General features: G+C 43.8%; 1 pseudogene; it reads right to left on the bottom strand.

Annotated features, from left to right (window-relative positions):
- Positions 1–382: 382 nt before the first annotated feature.
- LOC107139390 lies at positions 383–989 on the bottom strand (annotated as a pseudogene).
- Positions 990–7917: the final 6928 nt, after the last annotated feature.

Genomic DNA, 7917 nt, shown 5'->3' with positions numbered 1-7917 from the left:
TGGTAACCTCTTCCAGGGTTAACTACTTCCATTATAAGTGATGCAACATGTAAGGTTCCACTTTTCAAATGTTGGTACTGCTATGAGCATGCTCCTTCCCTTTATTACAAGTCAGAATTAAAACTTTGATTCGTGTTTTTTAGATTCCAGTTGCAGAAGTAGTTTTCACTGCAGGAGTTATATAAATACAGTCAGCTTTCTACTGGTGGACTACAATCAGGCTCTAGCTTCTCCAGGAATACTACAGGTTGGATATAGTTCAAACTTGTATTAAACTAAGAGAACTTCTCTCAAGAGAGTTTAAATGCACTTTATTTTTAGACAACCTTTTTCTTAAAAAGCAATGCCTCCACTCCAAATAACCATGGTCAAAATAAATGTGCTCAAGATGACATCAGTTCCATTTGTCTTAAGTCCTGGTGTTGTGTGGATGACAAGCAGCAGCCAGTTATGATGACAGATGATAGATCCAAAGTAACTGCCAAATTTGTTAATATTTCTCCATTTCTAAACCACCCTTAAAGAAAATCACATATGGGGGTCACATCATCTTCACGGTAGCCCAGGAAAGCGACCATGCCATCTGGATTCATGTTTGCACCAATGAAGAACTGGTAATTTTTTAAATTAGCAAGGATGTGCTGGATTTGTTCTGCAGCCCCTGTCATAAAAGGTTTTACTCTCTCTGGTCTCTGTTCTTCAAGTTTGCCTTTCATCGTTTTCATGTAATCTTTGATGTACTTCTTGTTATGCTTCTTTTGTGAAGCTGGTTTCCTGCAAGTGATGGTTCATGACAGACAATATCAACACCAGTGATTACTGCTTTCGGTACCTTCCCTTCGGGTCCTTCAGAGGAGGCATTTCCACCAGTGAGAGTCATCAATGTCATCCTCTGTCCTAATGACCATCTTGCCCTCCACATCCAGGCAGAGCCCGGGCACGATCTCCCAGATCTTGTAAATGTCAGAGAACATCTCATCATGGGTGATAAGGTCCAGTAGGTAATCTTGATTGCGACTGCGCTAGCTTAGCAGGAGCTCGGAGCTAGGAGCTAGCCCAGTGGAGCCTGAGCGGGGCTGGGAGTGGGGGCAGAGTGGGGAGTGAGCAGAAAAGCTCCACAGTATTAATCTCACTTTTTAAACCCTTTTTTACATGGACAGTATAAAATCCTAAATTATATATGACTTATATTTGTGGTCCTCACAAATACCAGCACTCAGTCCTGAGATATTAGTGGTTATAAAATCTCCAAGGTAACTCTGATGGTACTGAGCCATCCAACAGGAACTCAACTTCTGCAGAATCCAATCTTCCCTTCAAATTCATGGATAGCAATCCTTTTCTCTCATGTTCCATTTGGAGCCTGAGCTTGATGATTCTGGAGCTTCTGTCTCAACTCCATCAGTTCAAAGACTGTAGCTATCAGTTTACACCTTACCAGGAACACTGTCCCTGTGCACTTTGAGTCCATCATGTTTTAAAATAATCATAGCACAGCAACAGAGAGAGGAGACTGACTTTCCTCATGTGTTATAAAGTTGTGCTGATGGCAGCACCTGAAGAAGGGCCTCAAGAAGAGTCAGTGCTGGGTCAGTACCATTGGCATAAGTGAGCTGCCTGCCAGTGTGCCCACATGCAGGATGACCCTCTGGGAGATATAAGTGCTCATCAGTCATAAACAATGAAAAAAGCACAATCTCATATTATAGGGCTATGGGGAACAGTGGGGACTGTAGCAAATTGGATACTGGTTCCTTCACTAAAAGATTCAAATTCCGGAGGGGGCCCCCTTTTTTGGTACTGGGAATTGAGGCTGAGGGCACTTTTCCACTGAGCTATATCTCCAGCCCTTTATATTGTTTATTTTATTTTAATTTGGGGGATACCAGGGATTGAACTCAGGGGCACTTGACCACTGAGCCACATCCCCAGCCCGATTTTGTATTTTATTTAAAGACAGGGTCTCAATGAGTTGCTTAGCACCTCGATTTTGCTGAGGCTGCCTTTGAATTAATGATCCTCCTGTCTCAGCCTCCCTAGCTGCTGTCATACAGGTATGTGCCACCATGCCCAGCTATATTGTTTATTTATAAATAATAATAAGGTCTCAATAAGTTTCTTAGGGCCTCAGCCTCCTCATCACTAAGATTACAGGTATGCATCACCTCCAGCTTCAAATTCAGATTTTTTAACACTATGTTGGCCAAATAAAGCACCCCTGAGGGCTGGATTTCTTCTGTGGACTCCATTTTTCAAGTTATAGCCCCAGGCACCTCATTTATGCTGTACAATGTTTCTCAACCAGAAGCATTTATCCAAATTATGCCTAAGGACCTTGGAAAAAATTGAGTTGTTCCAAACTCATCTTGGATCTGGCAGAACTGAACTTTAAAAGCACTAAGATGATTCCAAGGGGCTCTCTTACACAAAAGTAGCTGAAAGTTCAGAAGACCCTGCAGTAACCAAGGATGGCTTCTGAAGAGGTGGACTCTGCCTGTGTTCTGACACATTTCCTCCCTGATTCACCTGGACTTGTTTTGGAGGCTCCTGTGAGTTCCTCCTGAATCCTTCAACTATTGCCCTTTCCAGAACCACTGCTAGGGTTAAAATAAATGATGCTCTTATTAAGACGCCATGTATTGGCAGGCCCTGATGGTCACATGGTAGGTGGTATATTCAAAAAGAAGGTAAGTTTGTAAATTAAAGCAAAGCATCATTTCTTCCAAGACCATAGATGGGTTGGCCTGGGACTTCAGATATGAAAACATTTCAGATATTAAAACCCTAGTTAAATAGCTTCTATCCAGTCTTTTCCCACTTGATAGTCTGCAAAAGCAAGTCCTAGGAAAGGGATTTGAGAAAGATTAATTTGGGCGGACAAATCCAAAAGAGACTGTCATGCAGGAACAGCACGGATCATGCGAAGGAAATGAATAAGGAGGGTGGACACACAGAAGGAAACCAAGGACAATGAGCAGTGTAAGACATAACTCTCACCCTGGCTGATCACCCAACACAGTGAAGGGAGAAGCTAGTGAGGGGAAAGAGATCAAAAGTCCAATAAGGTGTGGGCCTATGTCTGCAGGGCAGTTTGTGGGGCCAGGAATCCTGGTGGGTGAAGAAGCAGCTTTCCTCCTCCTTGCCATTTACAATGTAGTTACTTCCACTTCACATAATCTTGAAATTCCAGTTTGGCTGCTCAGATGGCCATTGGTTTTTTTCTTCCCAGCATTCTTCCCACCTTCTGCTGGTAACAGTACCTCCCTTTTCCTTCCTCTCCACAGTGTTCCCTTGGGACCACCAGTCTCTATACCCAACTCTCAGACACAGCGGAGTCAAGTGACTCAGACCTGGTCTATTATAGAACAATCTCAAAGCACAGGCCTTGACCCAACGCACAGCCACCTGGCTCACATGGAACCAATCAGATTCTCCCCCACAGGAATTTGAGATCTAAGTAGACATCCCAGGCTAGAAGGAAGTTGGAGCTGGGTCTGACAACAATTAAAGGTCAGGAGATACCCAAAGCCATCCTGGTTTCTCTCGCTTTCAAGACAGGTTACTATTACTTTGATGTCATGAACTGTCCCCATGTCTTTCCAATAAACTCAGTTCATTTCATAAGAATCTGTTTCTGTTATGGCAACCAAGAACCCAAATTGATACAAAAATATTGCAAGAGACATTCATTCCACTCTAGAAGATGGAACAGGCTGACTCGAAAAAAAGCAGGAATCTGACAGTCCTTGCCACATGGCTAAACTATGAACTGATATTGTACATACTGTGACACAAACCATGTGTCCTAATAGCAAAAGATTTAGGGGAGGCTTGGTAGAAAAAAGTCATGATATTAGAGAATTCTGACTACTTTTTTCCTTCTTACACTAAAGCAGGATATATGGGCATGCTGAGGTGTCTCTTTCTCTTTTTAGCCAATGTTCCAAGACTCCACTGGAGGTTGAACGATAGTGCTCCCTACCCATGCAGGTTAGTAAGCTATTTACTAGATCTCAGCTCCAAACTCGCCCTCTCATACTCTTTTGTGTAACAGCTGGGGCTGGGATTCTACAACCCACAGTTTTCCTTTGCCTGTTGGCTTCTGTCAATAGGGTAAACTAGAGAAGACTGGGAAGTAGGTGAGGTAAGAGGGATTTTTACTACTGCCACTTTTAACAATAGTTTTCAGCTTCTTTTCATGCTCCCTTAACCTGGCTCATCCTGCCTCCTGCCCAGCCCCCCAAACCCCAAAAAGCCCAGAACCTGCTGGGTATCTCCTCCTTAGCTGTACTAAAACTAATGTTCTGACTAGGAATCGGCTACCTGGGAGGATTAAGAGAAACAGGGAAATCTAATTCCCCAGGGCCTTCTCAAACACCTTCTTTTATAAATTCATTCCTTGCCAATACTTAAAAAAAAAAAAAAGAAAAAAAAAGGATTGGCAGCTCCAGCTTATAATTAAGTGTCATTCACTTGGGAGCAGTTTAGGGACAAAAGCAATACTGACATAGACCTGAATAGGAAGGGCCCTGTCCCGACCCCCTAGGCTTTCCCAATCTGACCTTCCTCTGGCCTTTTCCTATAAATAAGGAGCCCACAGAGCCAAGGGAAAGGGGAGCCACCAGGAGACTGAGACCCCTTCTAGACCGTGCTCCAAATACTCACAGTCACAGAATGTTCTGTCCAGATATCCCAGAGCCTGCTGCCTGAGCCCATGAGGGCAACTTTCTAAGTCTTTTTTCTGAGTTACATATCTCTTAGCCTAAGGTGCTTCCAAGTGACAAGTGACGGAGGCTGGAGTGAGAGTGGGTACCCACTGAGTTTCCCACATGCTTTCATGGGGCCCCACTGAGTAGGACAGAGCCAGATGGGAAGAAAAGCTAGGATTGGCTGGACTTTGTTCAGTGCTCCTGCTCTCGCCACCCAAATGCCAGAGGGCTTGGTGGGAAATAAGTTCCCTCTATCCCTGGAGGTAAGGCAAAAGCCAATAAAGCTATGAAGCTGAGATCTAGGGAAATGAATTAAGAAACACAACTACAAGGCCAGGACCCAAATTCAATATCACAATTTACCCACCAGTAGAGCCCCCCAAATGCCACCATCGAGGATTTAATGAAGCTAGAGAAACCCTAGGCTGAGCAAGCAGGACCTTGTGATTATCATTCCCAAGGCAAACCCCAGTCCCCAAAGCCCATGCCAGGGAGCAGGGGGACTCTAAGTAGACAAACCTGGCAGCAAAATCCTCCCTGCTGCTCCTCAGGGGCGGCCCAGCTGACCCCTGGATGGGAGATCCCCATAAGCAGGGAAGAAACACTGGCTGACAGAGGACTCACTCATGGCCAGACAATGAGCTGACAAACACATCTGACTGATTGCTCACTATTCCTGACAGGCAGTATATGGTGTCCTCTGGGCCAGTGCCTGTCCTCTCCTGCACACTTCCTGCTTTTTTAAATGAGAGTTTTTATTGTTGTTTCTCCCCCATTGTGGTTACACATGGTTACACGTGCCTCTGCAAGGCAAGGGAAGCACACCCAGGTCTGAGAGAGAAGGGTACATGGTGTTCAGTAGACCTTGGTTCTCTCCCAAGGGAAGGAGGTGTGAACAATGCACTATTACTTTAAGTGGGGACACGTTTGAGATTTTTGAGATTGTGTATATGAGAGTTAGGGAATGTGTGACATAGGAGGCAAAGTAGCTATTATCTTTGGCAAGTCTGTGCCCACCCCTGACACCCCTGACACTTCTGGTCACTTCTGACTACAGAGGGGGGGCCCTATGAGCTAGTGTGGGACAATCACCGCGCTTCACCTTAAGCACAGTGATTAATCAAGATGGGTATATGCTGATCTCAGTCCTGGAGCCGGAGCTGATGGTGGTCTGGCTGTTGGGACTGTGAGACTAAGGCTGTCAATGGCCACACTCCCTACTGTGTGAAAGAAAGTCATCTGGAGTAGGAGAGAGTGAGGCAATGGGTTAAAAGAAACAGAGTGGTGGTGGGAGGTGGTGTTCTAGAAGCCTCAGGTCTCTGGTTCCTGTCCCTAAACTCCTCAGAGATTCCTTGATTCCTGCAGGTTTTTCTTTGATTGTGAGTATCCTCATCTTTTCTGCTTAAGCTAATGTAGAAAGCATAACTGGCCCTTTTAACTAAGAGTCCCAACAAATCAACTAATGCTTAACATTTGAGTTAAACATCTTTAAACTCATGGCCCCCTACAATATTTTCTCATTCTGTTTGTATAGCCTCCCAATCAAATAAATTTATTGAGATTTATTTTCAATAGATGCTAAAGAAAAATAGCAATTGGATTTATTAGATTATGTATGACTGCAAGTAACATAAACTCAACAGTGGCTTGAACCAGAGAAATATTTTTCTCTTCCATGTGGGAGTACAGAGGTAGGCTGCCCGAGACTGATATGACGGTTGTGCTCTACCAGCCCAGGGACTCAGCCTCCTTCTACCAATTCCAAGGCACCTCCTGATCTATAGCTGTCCATCAGGGTGATTTTGCCTCCCACAGGACAACTGATAGTGTCTGAAGATATTTCTGATTATCACCACTGGGGAAGCAGGTGTCACCAGCATCTAAAGAGTAGAGGCCAGGGATGCTGCTAAGTGTCCTATATTCTGTGACGACAAAGCATTATCCAAGCTCTTATCCACAGTACCAGAAAAAATTATCCAATCCCAAATTATGAATCATGTCAAGGTTTAGAACTCAGTTCTCAATTCATCCATCACACCTGTGATCCAAGATGCAGGTATGCATGCAGAAGAAAGGGGCAAGAGGCACATCTTTTAAGGAAAGCTTCTGAAGCTGTTGCATGTTCCACTTAGATTCTAGTCACCCAAACTTAGATCCAAGAGAGACTGGAAAATGTAGTCCTTATTATTAGCAGCCATGTGCTCAGTTAAAAATTAGAAGTCAATCAAGCACAGTGGCCATGCCTGTAGTCCCAGCTACTTATGAGGCTGAGGCAGGAGGATCACAAGTTCAAAGCCAGACTTGGCAACTCAGCAAGACCATGTCTCAAAATAAAAATTTTTAAAAGGGGAGCCTAGGATGTAGTTCAGTGGTAGAGCACCCCTAGGTTCAATCCCAAGTACCACATACACACCCACACAAGGAAAAAAAAATTGAGGACAACTATCAATCTTTAACACAGCAATTAAATTGTATGTGATTTTTAAAATTACATTTGCCTTTCCCCCTTGCCAACTTTCCCATGATTAACATCCAGAAAAATATCATTCATCCTCCCTTGCCAAGGAATGGGTGGTTCCCCAATTCCTGCTTGGAGTATTGCCACCTTAGGAAAAGAATAATGTCATCTTGGATCATTAATTCAAACCCACCTGAGATTCTTTCTTGCTTCATTGACTTCACTCAACAAATATTTATTGAAAGGCTGTAATATGCCATGCTCTGTAATGAAGACAGCTTGGATCTATTCACTGGGTCCGATCAGACACAGGCATAAGATCAGTTAAGCAGGGCCACTTAGTGATAATGACTAAAGTAATCTGGAGTCTATGTTACAAAGATCTTAGTGTAAAGACAAAGGTCCCAGAGGAACCTTTGTCTTCCACCTGTCTGTGGAAGAATGAGAATGTAGTCAGAAATCTCTGGTACCAATTCTGGACTTGCAACAAGTTCATATGACCTTGGACAAAGCATGTAAATTACCTGAACTTTCATTCTCTCCTTGTAAGCCTGAGACTTAGATAGGTTTCCTAGTCCAGTAGTGAGATAATTACCTGAATCACTGGGGAAATGAAGTTTAACATGTAGGTTCCTGGGCCCACTCCAAGATTCTGATCTTGTAATGCAGTCTGAGAGATTGTTTTTCATTTTTAAGTGCATTTTTTCTCATGCCCAAAGGGTGTGGGAATTTAATAGACTAATGGAGCTC

The sequence above is a fragment of the Marmota marmota genome, unplaced genomic scaffold (genome assembly GCF_001458135.2).
Source record: "Marmota marmota marmota unplaced genomic scaffold, marMar, whole genome shotgun sequence".
NCBI classification, from domain to species: Eukaryota; Metazoa; Chordata; class Mammalia; order Rodentia; family Sciuridae; genus Marmota; species Marmota marmota.
The sequence above is the reverse complement of the archived record's forward strand: the minus strand, read 5'-3'. Positions and strand labels throughout refer to the sequence as shown.